The 15,868-nt window shown below is 55.8% G+C and overlaps 1 protein-coding gene across 1 annotated transcript in view; it reads right to left on the bottom strand.

Moving 5' to 3' along the window:
* The window catches only part of KLHL29 (kelch like family member 29), a 263,233-nt gene that overhangs the window by 171,292 nt on the left and 76,073 nt on the right, over positions 1-15,868 (bottom strand). The window lies entirely within an intron of this gene.

Genomic DNA, 15,868 nt, shown 5'->3' with positions numbered 1-15,868 from the left:
ATTACTCCTTAGAAGATTTGGTTATTCTTGTTTTCAAGCAGAGTTGCTGGTGGCCAGCTGACGTCAGACAAAATCGTTCAAGTGCAGCAGACTTTAAAAATACGGCCAGTGTGGTGGTAAAATAATAATAATAGACAAATTTGGATGGTTGGAAGCTGATTATGGAAGTCTAAAGATGGGGCTAGTTGGGGGTTGCGAGCTCCCCTGCTCGGCCAAAGTCCTCTCCTGGGCTTACCCACACTCCCCAGTGCCAAGGCCCTCCGCCCCTGGGCTGTCCCCCTGCCCCCTGCTGCCATCCCCTGACACTGTCCCCCTGCCCCCTGCTGCCATCCCCTGCCACTGTCCCCCTGCCCTCTGCTGCCATCCCCTGTCGCTGTCCCCCTGCCCCCTGCTGCCATCCCCTGCCGCTGTCCCCCTGGCCCCTTCTGCTGTCCCCTGCCCCCTGCCCCCTGCAGTGACATTCAACCTGCTCAGCTGTCAGGTGCGGGAGGAGGGGCGAGCCCAACCCCGATGGCACAGTCCAGCCATGGGCCCACGGCAGCCTCCAACCCGCCTGTCCCAGCAGCCATGCCCTGCCAGCAGGGGCCCAGCCACGCCGCAGGGAAGGTGCCATGGACGCTGTCACAGCAGACGCTGTCGGGAGGTGAGATGCGGCAGCAGGGGAGGGGCCTTGGAAATCAAGGGAGAGCCCCAGAGCAAAGCAGGGGCTCTTCCAAAGGGGGCTCAAAGAAATCTTAGGATCCCGCGTGGCTATTTCAGGGGGTCATGAGGGGGAGCACCCTGCACCCACCAGGGAGCTCTGCTCTCTGATGGGGTTTTATAAAAAACTATTAGACTAAGAAACGTTTTTAAGAAAAAATCTAAGCAAAATATTGGATTACAGAATTGATGATCAGAGCTCTGTCTCTTTGACGCTGTCCCTGAATTCAACATTTCCCACGATTTTAAGGTGCTGGCTTGGGGAAGATGTCACCCCGAGGCAGTGCCCAGTGAGGGCAGCTGAGAACAGTGGTCTCGGGGGACAGGCGTCAGGACGGGAGACCCGCCGAGGGGAGCTGATGGCGTCACCCCAGCCACCACGGCCACCGGCCCCTTTGCCTCCAGGGACCCGGCCCTGTGGGAGCAAACGGCGTGCACAAGGCTGAGCCCCCCAACTGCCCACTGCTGGGCAGACAAGTACCAGGACGCAATGCTGCCTGGGTGGGCTGGTGGTCGCCTGCACCTCCAGGACCCCTCCAGAGCGAAGGAGCACAGGGACCCACCACCTGGCAGGCAAGGGAAGGCCCTGCACCTCACAAGGCTTTCCTGGGTCAGGGATGCCAGGTTCTCTCTGCTCTTAGCTCAGGGCAGAAAAGTCACTGAGCTATAAAGACCCTGATAAGAAAAATGGCTTCATTGGCGGCCATCACGTCCTCTGAGAAATGGGCGTGACATCGCTATTGAGAGCTAATGTCTATCGTGCATGCTTGTCTGCCAGCACCATGTCACGCTGTCATAATTATTTAATCCTTGCCCCCGCACACATGGTGTGGTGGGGATCCTGTTAGCCCTGCATAACAGATGAGGAAACGGAGGCACAGAGAGGTCGGGCGGCTCATCAAGGTCACCCAGACAGGAAGTGTGAGCCCAGCTCCCAGGTCAGGCAACAGGGTTCCTGCTGTTTCCAGGCGCCTTCTGTCCACGGAGAGAGGAGACGATTTCTCCGGGCTCTGCCCTCAGGCCTTTCCTGGCCAGGATCAGTGACTGTGCAGGAGCACGAGGGGGTCGGTCACCTACAACAACGCCCACCCACGACAACGTCCACATCGACACTCCCTGCTGGCGTCAGAAGCAGCCAGCAGCCTCCACAACCTGTGCGCCCTGCACCCACCGGTCCCCACCCCCTCCCCGCCGGTCCCCACCCCCTCCCCGCCGGTCCCCGCCCCCTCCCCGCCGGGTCCCCGCCCCCTCCCAGCCACACACCCCCTCCCAAGAGATAGAAGGTCACCTCGGCCGCAAGTGAACCGGGGCACCTGGAACCCTGAGGTCAGCAGAGCACTGTCCCAGGTCCACGTGTCAAGCGCGATATCCCCTCCCAAGACAGAGAAACAGGAATTTCGGAAAACTAAAAAAAATCGTGCTTTTGTTTTTTGTTAAGGAGAAAAGCAGTGCCCTGCTCAGAGAGCCTCTTAACACAAAGATAATTTTTATACGGGTCCTCAGACTCTGTCCTCCGTATTTCTAACCCTTGGCCTTGGGGGGCTTCCTTGCAGGGGAGATGCCACTCTCCAGTAATGCGTGCGGCTTCACGGTAGCCCCTCCTCGAAGTGACCCATGCTGCCGCTGGGCTGCTCTGTCCCGTTTGTCACCGGACCACACACCGCATTCTTTCCTCCAACTGCTTCACGCAGGCCTTGCTTCCTCAAGTCGAGAGCTCCTGGAAGGCAGCGCTGTGTCGTTCCCAAAGCCGAGCCCCACTTCGGCCTCTGCCTCTCCTTCTCTCTCCCTCACCAGACTTCAGGGAGCCCCGGGCTCTCCTGGGGCACTTACTAAGCTGAGTTAAATCCCCATCCTGGGCCGCAACCCTGGAGGTGGTGATTTAGCCTCTCTGGGGCAGGTGCAGGAACTCACATTTTTATCAAGTGCCCTGGGGTCTCTCTCGGACACAGCGGCCTGGACCAGCCTCTGGGAGACACTTGCTCACGTGCCTCTCCATTACAGCATCTGCAGATACTTTGCAGAAGCATTTTTAAAAAATGTATTTGTATTGACAATTCTTCACACACATAGAGTCCATACATGGTGTACAATGGCTCACACAGTTGTGTATTCATCACCATGACTATTTTTTAGAACATGCAAATGCATCTTTATCAGAAACCATCTTTGGCAAACTTTTTAACTGCCCTGAATTCTTCAGCGGGTATTCCCACGCCCGGGGTGGGGGCTGCCCCCTGACAGGCTGTCCCAGCAGTGGGGGCCTCTCCCTGCCCTTGGCCACAGCCGTGGCCCGAGCTCTGCTCTCCAGAGCTGGACGCTGGGCCCTGAGAGGGTGGGACCGCCCTCCTGCCTTCCACGCAAGGAGAGTACCGTCACCCATAAGGCTGGCTGGTGACCATCTGGTGGGCCTGTGTAGACCCCCAGCAAGGCCCGGGGAGCTCTGCTCAGGGACTGCCCCCAGGATCACCCCCACATGACGGCCCCCCCCCCCCCCCACCGGGTCACATAAAGCCCAGGCGCTCTCGGCCAGGGCACAGCTAAGGGAGGGCTCTCGGGCCACCAACCCCAACACTCAGTGGCAGATTCTGGTACCAAGTATGGGGGCCGTGGGTGACTCAGCATCCACCCTCGCAGCCAGGATGGCTGCCATCACGCCTCGGTCTCATGGGCATCGCCAGGTGACCCTCAAGCCACCCCCTGCCTCGAGGACTGGAAACCAGCTGTTCTGAAGGCGAGATTTAAACGTGCTCTCCCGTCATCGAGCACAGGGCCTCGCACAGAATAAAGGGCCCTTAGAATGCTCGCAGCTCCACCTTCTCATTTCCTTCTCTCCTTGATCCTGTGTCCTCCCTGGGGTATCCGATGACCCTGCAGCCGGAGTGAGTAACTCAGCCGGGACCATAATCTCAAGAAGGAACCGGATGGAAATCATTTTTGGAATATAAATCAAATAGGATTTCAGTCGAAGTTATTTAAAAGAAATTAATTGACTTGTACTCGCCACAATACACTGATAAGAGTTCATTGCCGGGTCCATCAGGAGTAATGAAAAAACAGTTAATAAAATTCAGCTATCAGAAGCAGCGTGGAGCAGTTCTCAGGAGAAATCCCAGAGCCCCCGGGTCACAGGGGGTGGGACACACAGGTTTTCAGGGGCCAGCTCAGCCTCCGCTGTAGTTTTCCTGTGTGTGGGATTATGCAAGTTTTAATACTATAAGATTCTTAGGGCTGAGACTTTTTCCCGAGCTGCTTTGTATTTCTGTGCCGCGCTGTGCACATATTAAATCACGACAGAGGGAAGGATGCTGGCTAGATAAGGACATTTTTGCACTCGGTAGTTCACTTTTTCTAATAAGCCTTCCAAAGAGATATTTATCCTCCCTGCTGTTGGCAGTAAATGATTTTATAGAGCAGGGAGTGGCATATTTAATTACAGACATCTTCCACTCCGCTCCTTGACGCTCTGCAAATCCACAGGTAAGATTAAGTCGTGAACCTAAAACACGTACACACACACAGATCAAGGAAGGGGAAAATGTCCACACTGCAATCCAACGGAAGACCCTGCACCCGTAGCCTCACCTCCCCCACCATGCAGCACTTCCCAGCCCTGGTGGGTATAAATGAGGGAGAGGAAGAGGAGAGCCATGCTGTGGCATGCCCCAGGCCTGATGGAGCTGGCGGGGCTCTTATTTTATTTTTATAGGAGTTACTATATGCCAAGCACTCATTCCAAACCCCACTCATTTGATTCAGATGGCAGCCCTGTGAGCAGGTGCTATTTTTTCATCCCTACTTTATAGATGAGGGAACCAAGGCTCAGAGAGTTTAAGTAACTAGCCTAAAGTCACACAGGATGTGGCAGAGTCAGGGCTTTCCCCACGATAGCAAAGCTGCCTTTCACTTTGTTGGGCTGTGATTTATGTTAAATGTCCCCACAAAAAATAACTGTCCCTGGGACCTGCTTTGCTGAATTTCTTGTAACGAGTCAATGGGCCCCAGGAGCCCAGGCTCGAGGAGTCTGCAAAGAGCTGACTCAGGAGGCACCTGAAAGCTCTGGGCGTTGGTCTGCAGGGATGGGGTGTGCAGCAGATGTACCATGGCGGGCTGCCCTTGTGGGCTGTTTTGGAAACTCACCACCTCCCCAGCAAGAGGGAGAGTCTAAGCCCCCCACCCCTCTTGAATTGAGGTGGACTTGTCATTCACTGTCCCATCAGAAGGGAGGAGCAGTGACAATGCGTGCTTCCCACACGCTTCCTGAGGCCATGTTGCCAAAGGCGAGGCAGCTTCCACCTGTCAGCTGGACCTGCACCTAAGAAGCCCTGAGAGCTGGTGCCCTGGAAGCCGCCGCGAGGTGAGAGAGCCCCAGTGCGGGCATTGGTGGCCAGCATCGACGTCAGCCACGGGAGTGAAGGTTCGGGGTGACGCCTGCAGGTGTCTCCAGCTGAGGCCCCAGCTCCGTCGTAGAGGCGGGACAAACTGCCCCACTGTGCCCTCCTGCAGCACGGACCCTCGGAGAGGCGGGACGGGCTGCCCCGCTGTGCCCTGCCTGCAGCACGGACCCAGCATTTCCTTGCATCTGCAGATGCTGTTTGTGCCACTTGGTTCTGAGGCGGCATGTCCTATACAGCAGGGAGTGGCGCAGCGGCTGAGCAGTGGTCTCCATGGGGAATGCCACTGGCAACTCCCAGCCCACCTCCGGCATCCGGACATGGGCCACGGCCCTGAGCCCCGCGGGAGGCTGGGGGAGGGACCTGATGCCAGCGCGGAAGCAAACCTCCCGCTCTGGGCAAACTTCCCAGGGCCGGCCCTCCTAATGCCCCCTGGGCCTTCCACAGAGCCAGCTCTGGGGTTTCAGTCTGCGCTTCAACACGGGGATGGATGACTTCACACGTGATAGCAGCATTGAAACATGCAGCGTCTCCCTCCACCAGGGCAGGACGCCGTGTCACGGCGCTGGTGCACCACACGTGGCTGTTGGGGGCTGCAGGACTGGAGAGGATGCACGTCTCCCTGCCCCACGGCTCCCAGGCCCGGATGAGAAACGGGTGCCCCTTGGCGCAGCACGTCGGAAAGCACGAGCCGGCCTGTAGCAGGTGCTTCTCTCTCATGGCTTCTTTCCTTCGCCTGCTTTGCTGGATCTTGGGAGGCTTGAGCTGTGCAGGTTTCAGGCCCCAGGTGCTATGATGGTGTCCACCCCACGGCTGGAAACACAGAAAGGGGGCTGGTGATGCCTGGAGGAGAGGCACTCGCTCGTGAACCAGAGGATCCGACTGCAGCCTACTCCAGGGGTAGATTTCCCCCTAAAGCCTTTGGTTAAACTCATTTAAAAGTTCTCATCGCATCTCAGTCAGCATGGAGAAGGAAATGATTATGCTTACTCAGGCCAGAGAGGAAAAGGGGTGCTCACAAGAGGGTGGGACAAAAAGAATTAGTAAGAGATCCCTAAAGGAGTGGACACTCAGGGGGATAATGATCTGGGGTTGAGGGTCCTAGTGGACCCCTCCATGCAGAGAGTGTCATTCCAGTGCCGAGCTGGAGGGCCTGGACTCTACTGACCATGGGAGGCAGCTGCTTCACGCCAAGGTGCTTGAGGTGGTGCTTACAGCTGCAGGGGCTACTGCAGGGCTCCAGCTGAAACCTCACTCCCTTCAACTCCACCAAGAGAGGCCGCTCCATTCTCCCACACAAGGCCTTCTAGAGGCGATGCCCTCAGCTTGTGGGAAAGGGAACTAGCGGCAGCCGGAAGGGACCCCAGCCCATGCACATCCTCGCAGGGAAGCTTCCCCGTGTGGACAGGGACATGAAGGGACCCCAGGGCTTGGTCAGCATGGAGCGCCCCTGAGGGCCGTGTGAAGGAGGCTGGGGAGGCCAACCCAAGCGGCTTGGCCTGGTGTTGGCAGGGCATCAGAACATCTCCTTAAAGTGCTCAGGGGCTGGGAGCTCGTGCCCGAGCTGGTGTATCCCTAAGGCCCCTCGGGGAAAGGCAGGGCAGGGGCTTAGGATGCAAACACAACAGCACCCATGAACCATCCCTGAGCCATCTCCTCCAAGAAACATGGAAGCCGCTGGTTCCCGAATGTGGCTAGGTGGGTGCGAAGACCTTCCATCCACCACTGAGCCCTCTGGCGGAGCTGTACATCCGTCCACCCCCGCAGACACGGGCCAGCAGTCACCCAGCCTGGTGTGCCCTGAGCCGCGGGGCTCTCCTCTCTCCGCTCTCCCCTCGGGGCCCGGGGCCCAGGGTCTCTCCCTTTGCAAAGGCGCCTGGCAGCAGAAAGTGAGGGGCAGAGGTGAGCCCGGGTGAGCCCTGAAGGGAAAGTGGCCCTCAGACCCGGGGCGGGGGGCCAGCGCGGGAAGAGACAAGCATTCTAGCAGCAGGGAGGAGGGTGCTGAGGGGTGTTTGTCCCCGTGGTAAGATTAAAGGCAGGAGAAGCTTCTCAAAGTGACTGCTGGCCTCGGGACACAGGTTGGCACATCAACACCACCAGTGGGAGGCTTAGAGGGGCTGGCCTGGCAGGAGATCACTTTGGCGAAGGTCAGGTTGGATCCCGGCCACAGGAGGGAGCACCGCGGAGGGCAGCGTGCTACCACACGCCTCCCGATCCCCTGCTGGCCCAGGACCATGGCAAAGCACCCCCTGCCCTTCTCCCAACCAGGCCCTGGGCAGGCCCAGGCCCTCTCCTCCCCCCACCTCCAGGGACCGGGGGCAGCCTGGCCTGTGCCATCTGTGCCGGTGAGAAACTGCTGTGCACCCCCGCAAAGCCACGTTCTTTCATCCTGATTCAGTATTGCTGGGTGGGATATTCTTGATTAAGTCCTTTCCATGGAGATGTGACCCAACCAGCTACGGGTGGAACCATTAGGCGGTTTCCATGGAGATGTGTCTCCACCCATTCATGTTGGAAAAAGCTCCATCAGAGGTGACGCAGAGAGGTTTGGAGATGCAGAAGGAAAATGCTCCCCAGGAAAGACTTTTGAAATGAGAAGTGGGGAGAGAAAATTAGTAGATGCCCCCATGTGCCTTTCTATGTGACAGAGAAACCCCAAACATCATCAGCCCTTTCTTGAGTCCGATATCTTTCCCTGGACGCCTTAGTTTGGACATTTTTATAGCCTTAGAACTTCGTAAACCTGCAACTTAATAAATTCCCTTTTTAAAAGCTGTTTCGTGTTTGGTATATTGCATTCTAGCAGCTTTAACAAACCAAAACACCACACAAGCTAGGAATAGCTCCTGGGGTCCCAGGGGGTCGGGCTGGCCAGGGTCCCCACTGCTGCCCAGGGGAGCATCCCCCCGCCCCCCCTCAGGGGGTAGTTGCCCACATGCCTGCATTCATTCACTGGCAGCTCATGGTGGCTGAGGGGTCCCTGCTCCAGTAAGCTCAGCTGGTGGTGGGTCTGAGCCCTTTACCTGCTACATGAACTTTCTCCCAAGAAGTGAATTTTCCAGGCCCCTGCTATTTGTTACTTTAAGCACTGAAACACTAATTTTTAAAAAAAGATCAGTTTTGTTTTTTTTTGCATGGGTGGGCACTGGGAATCAAACCTGGGTCTCTGGCATGGCAGGCGAGAATTCTGCCTGCTGAGCCACTGTGGCCCGCCCCCAAAAAGATCAGTTTTAGGGGGATAAAAAAATAAATATCTCAGATAGACTATCAGCGTGTCTGGTCCATGAATAAACAATAGAGAATGTAATGCTCTCTTCCCTTGACGCCCGAGTTGTTCTAAAGAATACCTGTCCCTACCTGGGCCCAGTGACCCCAGCTCCAACGTCGCCTCTGGCCAGGCCCGGCTGGCCCCCTCGGTCCCTGGGACCCCACTGGCTGCCTCGGGGTGGGGGGGGGCTTTTCTCTGCCAGACCCAGCCCGGTGGGCTCATGTGGGCAGGAACAAGAGGCTCCCAGCAAGCAGGGTCATTTTGCAATTTATACAGCCCTGACGGCTGCCCCCTTCTTTGTTTAAACAAAGAAAGCAAAGTGCACGGGGGCCCGGAGTTCCTGTGAAAGCCAGGAGACCTGACCTGCTCTTCCTTTCTCTTCTGCGGGCAGGCACCAGCTCTCAGGGGTCCTTGCCCAGCCTCATCTGGGGCTTTATCCTATCCTCAGGGTCTGGGGGAGGAGCCAGAGCAGCTCCCACAAAGCCAAGGGAAGGGCCGTGGGGGTGGGGGGGCCCTGTGGGTGCCCCCCATGCCGGAAAACCAGGGGGCAGCAGCTGCGCTCCGTTAGCTGGGCTGGGGGACGGGGTTGGCCACGAGTGAGGACGTGGCACGGACCATAAACCATCCATAGGACAGCACAGACTTTGGTGGCCGTTTCTGTATTTTCCAGCCTGAGTCTCTAAAACCTAATAAATGTCCACCAGTCCGATTGGCTGCGGTCTTGGCAGACATACAAGTAACCAGCGACAGTGAACACAATGCCAGACCCCAGAGGGCACAGCTGGGAGTGACTTCTGTGACCTTCTAGTCCAATCCCCTCACTCCTCTGATGGGGAGACTGAGGCACAGGGGAGGGGATGACCCTCCAGGGCCAGGGTGACCAGAGAGGCAGAATGGGGCGGGGTATCGGACTCTCACCTGCCTTTACCTGCTCCATCCGCGCAGGTTAATCATTTACATACTCTATTCTCATCCCTTGGCGTAGTTTTAAAAAGGGTGCCCTTGCAGCCTTCAAAAAAAGTACATACATTCTAAGGTTATTTTCTCTGATTTAAATCATTGTGATTAAATTAAAGAGGAAAATTAAATTAAAGAAGAAAATGCAGTTGCAGTTAAGAGAAACAAAACAAAACAAATCACTTTTCCAAGCTGATCCTCCCCCCCCTCCCCCTGTAAAGAGAACTAAGTCTGGGGGGTGGTGGTTTAGCGACCAAATTTATGGGGCCAACTGCAGAGGCCCACAAAGGGGAGACCAGGCCCAAGAAGGGGCATGGCTGGCACTGCAGCCTGGCTGTCAGCTCATGGGGACCTGCAAGCCAGCAGTCCGACCACCTGTTTGGAACTGTCCCCAGGCGCTTAGTGTCACCACAGCGCACGGGGAAGGAGCCACAGATTGGGGGTGCAATGGGGACCTGACGCAGACCCCGTAAGAATGTGGAGGGGCTGTCAGCATCCAAAGGCTTGAGGGAGGAGGCCAGCAGGCAGATCTGCATGTCCCCAGGCCAGCAAGGCCAGTGGTTCCTGCCAAGCGGGGCAAACACAGGGGGATACCGACCTGGCAGATGGGCGGGTTTGCAGAATTTTAATCTGTGGGTGTCAGAAAGATGAAGGGGCGCAGAAGCCAGAGCTATCTCTGCCCACTGCCAGGCTCCATGTGGGTGACTCTGTCCTCAGGAGCCAGGAACTTGGTGGCCAAAAAAGGGGTGGTGCTGGGTGTAGGCGGAGGAACTGAAAATTCTCCCTTTCAGGAGAAGCTCCCACCAGGGCGCCTCTGAGCGGCGCATCAGCTTGTGGGGAACCCACTGTTCTCTTTCGGGGCAGAAGTGCGCTCAGCACCGATTTCGGAGGCCGACTCCGGTCTCCCTCTAGCCCAGGTGCTTCTGCTCAGCTGGCACAATTGCATGTCAGCGATCCCGGAAGAGGGAAAATGCCTTCTCCCTGCGACCCACTGTTCTCGAAGTTTTGCAACTGTTTGAAACTCCACGTGCAGAGTTACACGGCCACCTCTGAAGAGCGTCCACCCCTGCAGCTTCCACGGGCCCTGCGCACGCTGGCGCCAGCCCAGACCTTCCCGGAAGGAAGGCGTCTCTCCAGTTTCCAAGTGCTGGTGACGATCTCAGAGCTCTCACCCACTGAGACGCATGCTAAAAACGAACCCTCCTGTGGTCACGTCTGGGGCAGGAGGGCTGGCTGGGCAGGGGCACGAGGGAACTTTGGGGCTGCTAGAGGTGCTCTTTTGCTTGACAGGGATGGGGCTGTACACATTTGCCCAAACTGATCAAACTGTGCAGTTAAGATGAATTTCATTGTCTGTAAGGTACATTAGACCACTGTCTATAGAGAAGCTTTGGGGGGTGGGTGGGTGGTAAGGAATTCTGGCTAAATGAGTTTTGCAGTTAAAACATTTTACTGGTTTAAATATCACAAACATTTCCAGCTTTACTATTTTAAAAGAAAATGAAAATACAGCAACCTTCTGAAGCACAGTAAGCAGAGAACGCCACATTATATCAGCCTGGTTGCTGAGGAGACTTCAATGCAAACATCGATGTTAGGACAGAGTGGCCACATACTGGGGCATTCTGACCTGAAAGGCTGGCCCTAAACACCTCTGGCTGCAAGGCGGTCTGCCCTGCTGCCTCTGTTCCCCCACGCTCGGAGTCAGCATGGTGCCGGTCACCAAGACTCAGCTCCCCTGCTAGCTGGGACCCCGAGATCCCGACCCAGGACAGAGAGGTGGGCGGCTGGGCCGCATGTGGGAAGGGCCGTGGGGCCTCTGGCTTGAGTCTGGACCACCGGCCCCTCCAAGCCTCGGCTCCTGTGTCCCAGACCCAAGTTGACCCAGTTGTCTTGGGATTGACGCCCCCAAACCACCCCAGGAAGCAATTTAAGCTAATCCCGATGCGCCTGGGCTCTGCAGACTGGGCCGCAGCTTCTCCAGACAGCACATACTTGTCTGCGCTAGACAAGCAGATGCTAGTTCCACTTTTGTTCTCATTAAACAGTAGCATAATCATGATTTATAAAAATATTCAAATTTAGAAAAGCATGTCAAAATGCAAGCTTGTTGAACTGAACTTGAAAAAGCTACTTGCTCAATACACATGCTTTAAATCCTGATTTTTTTTTTTTAATAGCCTCAAGGGGATGTGGAGTTTGGGGAAGTAAAAAACATGTTTCTTGGAAATAGCAAATTATGCTTCCAAACTCAAAATAGTCCAGTCTGTTATAAACGTAGAAACCAGCTGCCAATGTTTCAATCAGGGTTTTAAATCAGATACATTGTCCTCAAAGTGGCTTCAGAGTCAGGTCAGCTGACCCCACAAAAATACCACAAAAATACCAAGAAGTTGCTAGCAGAAGCTTGGTGTATCTCCACCTTCTCAACCTGCAGGGCAGCCAATGTGGGGGGAGGTGGTGATGGTTTGGGGGGGCCACCCGAGGCAGACAGGCAGCTTGCCCCTGTCATTAGCAGAACCACAAAACCAGGATCTAATAAAACGATCCCAGGTGGGTGTAAACTCATAGGGTTTCAACAAAACAAGTATGTATCAAAATAACTGGAAATGATTTAAAAAACTGTCTCTCATGGCTTCCACTTACCCCCCCCCCCCTTTCTTTTTTCCCACCTCTGCATCTGTGTTGGGATACTGGAAAGTCCCCTGTTCTCTTTCCAGACATCCGAAGTCTGCTACTGATCTCAAGGCCTGGGTCAGTTGCTCCCTCCTCCAGGAAGCCCTCCTGGCCTGCTCTGCCTGTTCACTCATTTGATCTGACCACACTACCTGGGTTCTTGCTAACACACGGAGTAAGTACCTTGCTGCCCCCTCCCCTAGACTGTTACCTCCTTTAGGGCTGATGTGCCCATTTGCTCTCGTCTTGCTGGTGGGCAGTACAACTGGACCAATAAAGATTTGTGGGTTTAAGGGGAGTCACATATAAACCAGTTACTCCCCCCACACTAAAACCAGGGCAAATGCACTTTAATTTTGAGGAATTCCCATTTATCTATTTCTTTTTTTCAGTGCTCATGCTTTGGGTGTAAGGTATAGGAAACAGCCTCCTGTTACAAGATTTCTAAGATATTTCCCTACATTTTCTTCTAAAAGTTTTATGATCTTAACTTGAATGCTTAGGTTTTTGATCCATTCTGAGTTAATTTTTGTATAGAGTGTGAGGTGTGCATCCTCTTTCGTTGGCAAACGCACTTAAATAAGCCCATCCACCTTCTATCCCGGGAAAGAAAATGCCTCCTATCCACTGTCCCCATGCATCTCAGTCACTGGACCAGGACCCGGGCTCTAGAGAATGGGCCTCCGGGGTGAAGCCACCACCATCCTCGCGGTCCGTGGGAAGAGATGCGTTCTAAACACAAGCACACCGCGGAGCCATCCCCCTCCGCCCCTCCTCGTCTCTGAGGAGATCACGGCAAGGGTCAGGAAGGTTCTGGATCTCCGATTGGGTCCCTACCCCCAAGACGTACATCCTCAGGGGCTGGTGGGGTGGGGACGGAGGGGCTGCTACCCCATGCTCCCAGGGGCTGAAGGCCTTTGCCCCTCTTGCCGGCTGTTTTGCTCCATCCATCCCGTTTCTCTCTGCCCCTCGCCAGACTCCCCCTGCGACCCCCGTCAGGGCAGGTCACCGAACCACCGGAAATCCAGCCACTGCTTGGCTGGAGGGTACTGGAGCAAGAAAATAAATATCTGCATTTTTCAGATATTCTTCGCTCCCCTGCCGAGAGGCCAGGCACTGTGGGTGGAGCGCAGCGGGCACTGCTCTGTCCCACCCTCCCCGGGAGACGGGGCCAGCGCCCCGCCCCCCTCCCCGCCGCCCCTCCCCTCTCCTCCATCTTGCCCCCTCCCCGGTACCCGCCCCTTCTCTGGAGCCCCCCCCTTCCTCAGCGCCCCTCCCCCTTCCCAGTGCGGGGCGGGGGTGGGGGGTGGGCACACCCGGTTCCCTCCCCAGCGCTCCTCCACCAAGGGGTCCCAGGAAGACCCTAAAGCAGCCCGGTCTGGTTTGCAGGTCACGCCCAGGGCGAGGGGCCACCCACCCTGGCAGGAAGGAGACCCGACAGGCAGAACGGCCAGTGGAAAGTGGGCACCCAGGTACGACGCCAGTGGCTGCCAAAAATTCCCCAAATAATAAAGCCTTGCAAAACCATTTCTGCAGGCAGCTGGGACAGAGGGAACTCCAGGCGCCATTGAGCAAAGGGCTTGAGGGAAAGCCTGGCCCAGATTCCCCCGCGTCTGGGCCAGTTCTTACACCCGCTAAGGGAAGCGCCCTCGGTCCAGGCGGCCGCGGCCAGGTACGCAGGGGCTGCTTTTCAGGGAAGCTTCCCTCTGCGAGCCGAGCCGTCGGGGCCGAACCCCGGGTGCTTCCCTCCAGCCGAGTGTGGTGCCGCCTCGCTGGGCTCTGCCTGGGACTCAATTAGGGTGACACTGCCTGATCCCACAGCCAACAGGGCCATTTCAATTAAAGTTAATTCAACTTAAAAGTATTAAAAACTCAGTTCCCCAGCCACACACACCACATTCGAAGTGCTCGACAGCACTGTTCAAAACATCTCCGTTGCCACAGAAAGTTCTGCTCTAGGAAGTCCCTGGTTATTTATTCTGAATTTCTTGCAGGGTCCCAAGCACCGTGGAGCCACCAGGTGCCGGCCAGAGCGGAGCCCCGTCCCCCCCACCCCGGGCCCATGTCCCACTCAGTCCCCCCTGGGCCCGTGTCCCGTCCCACCCCCCCTTCCTGCCTGGATGGCAGCCTCCTGCCCGGCTGGGCAGTGGCTCTGATTTTCCAAGCCCTTGTCGCGGTCAGGGCAGCTTGCAGGCACCCCGGCACCTACTTGCTGGGCCAAGAAGCTAGGCCAAAGCTGCAGAACGGAGGCTGCGGGTCCCAGAGAAAGGAGAAGCACTGCTGCCCAAATCCCAGACTTCCCGATTTCAGGGACATCCTTATCCGTTTTCCCGGTGGAGGTGGGGGGTGGGAGGTACAGAAAGAATCCCTCCTGCCCAGGGGGTGAGTGAGAATCCCTCCTGCCCAGGTGTGAGTGAGAGCTCCCAGGCTCTTGTCCACACCCCGGGGGGTGCACGTGCCGAGGCAGACCTTCCTGCGGGCTGAGGCACGTTTTCTCTGTCCTGAATCTGTTATTCGGTGCCCGCGAACTACGGGTGTATTTTCCACAGTGGTGACCCTGTGGTTGTTTTCTCTCCTCTTCCGGGCTGCGGAAACCCAGCGCCCCACTTCTGGCCATGGTCGGTGCCTCCCCCACCATCATGGTGCACGCCTGCCTCGCCCCAGCCTCCTCGCGCTGCCCAGTGGGGAGTTTTGTCTTCCCCGTGGGACTAAATGCTACCCTCCTTTAGGACACAGCTGCGGACCTCCAGGGCTCACCCACCTCCCCGACTCCTCCAGCTTGCACCCTTCCCGCCTCTGAAGTCCCCTCAGGCAGGGCCGAGCTCTGCATCCGTGCATCCTGGCCGGGAGGGGACTGCACGGCTCCACACAGTGGCCTGTGTGCTGAAATGTTTTTGGGGATGCCGAGCACCTCTGCTGTACCCTTGGAAGCCAGCAGCTCCGTGCCGTGGCCCCTGGCTCAGGAATTCTGAACTCAGAGAGGGCGGAAGCAATGGAGAGAAAAGGGGAGAGAGGGAAGCAAATGGGCAGCAGCTGCTGGAGAGGCAAAACCGTGGAGAGACTGCCAGGCAGGAAAAAAGAGTGACTTATTTTAATCCTGTTTTCAAATAACTGCAGTTGCCAAGAAAGAAACCAACCCAGCCAAAATATCTCAGGACTGAAGGGAATGAGGAATTTCATACTAAGAGCAACAGCAGAGGCAGGTAGGAAAGGCTGGGATTGGACATTAAGTCATTCTAAAGGGCTCCAGATTTTTTTCTCTATCTTATGAGAAACTCGTGATTCTTATTCGGTTGCAGAACAAATAGAGCCGTGACTTATGTTTCTCAATTTACAGAGCTGATTTCAGGTACTTTCAACAGGAATATATTTCTGACAATCACAATTCTTCTTGAAGGTGGAGCGTTTGGAGGGCAAATATCCTATATACTGTGCTCTTTGATTTGTTTTTATTTTGATTACCAAACTGTATTTACTGTTTACAGTAGTAAAGAACAACAAATACTGTACAAATTACTGAATAAACACAACGGAGCCAATGAAACATCCCACCCTACCTGCACAGCAAAATGCCAAGGAAATGAGAATATTTTCGGCAAGATTTCCAGCAGGCAAGCAATGATCGGCCAGGCCCAGCCGCTCAGGTGACTGTCAAAAAGGCAGAGGGACGGCTGTCAGGCAGCAATGGAGCCCGACTGCAGGACATGAGGCAGTGCTATGGGAAATTTTAAGTGGCATGGATCCCAAAATATTCCGCTGAACGAAAATCACTGTACTAACGCATAAATTCATATGTATGTGGAAGGAGGCAGAGCAAAGGTCTGTGAGACCCAGGAGAGGAGCACAAAGTCATCTCGCCACGGGTCTGCTTGTTTTT

This window comes from Tamandua tetradactyla, chromosome 3 (assembly GCF_023851605.1).
Source record: "Tamandua tetradactyla isolate mTamTet1 chromosome 3, mTamTet1.pri, whole genome shotgun sequence".
Taxonomy (NCBI): Eukaryota; Metazoa; Chordata; class Mammalia; order Pilosa; family Myrmecophagidae; genus Tamandua; species Tamandua tetradactyla.
Note: the sequence above shows the minus strand (reverse complement) of the source record. Positions and strands in the feature narration are given on the sequence as shown.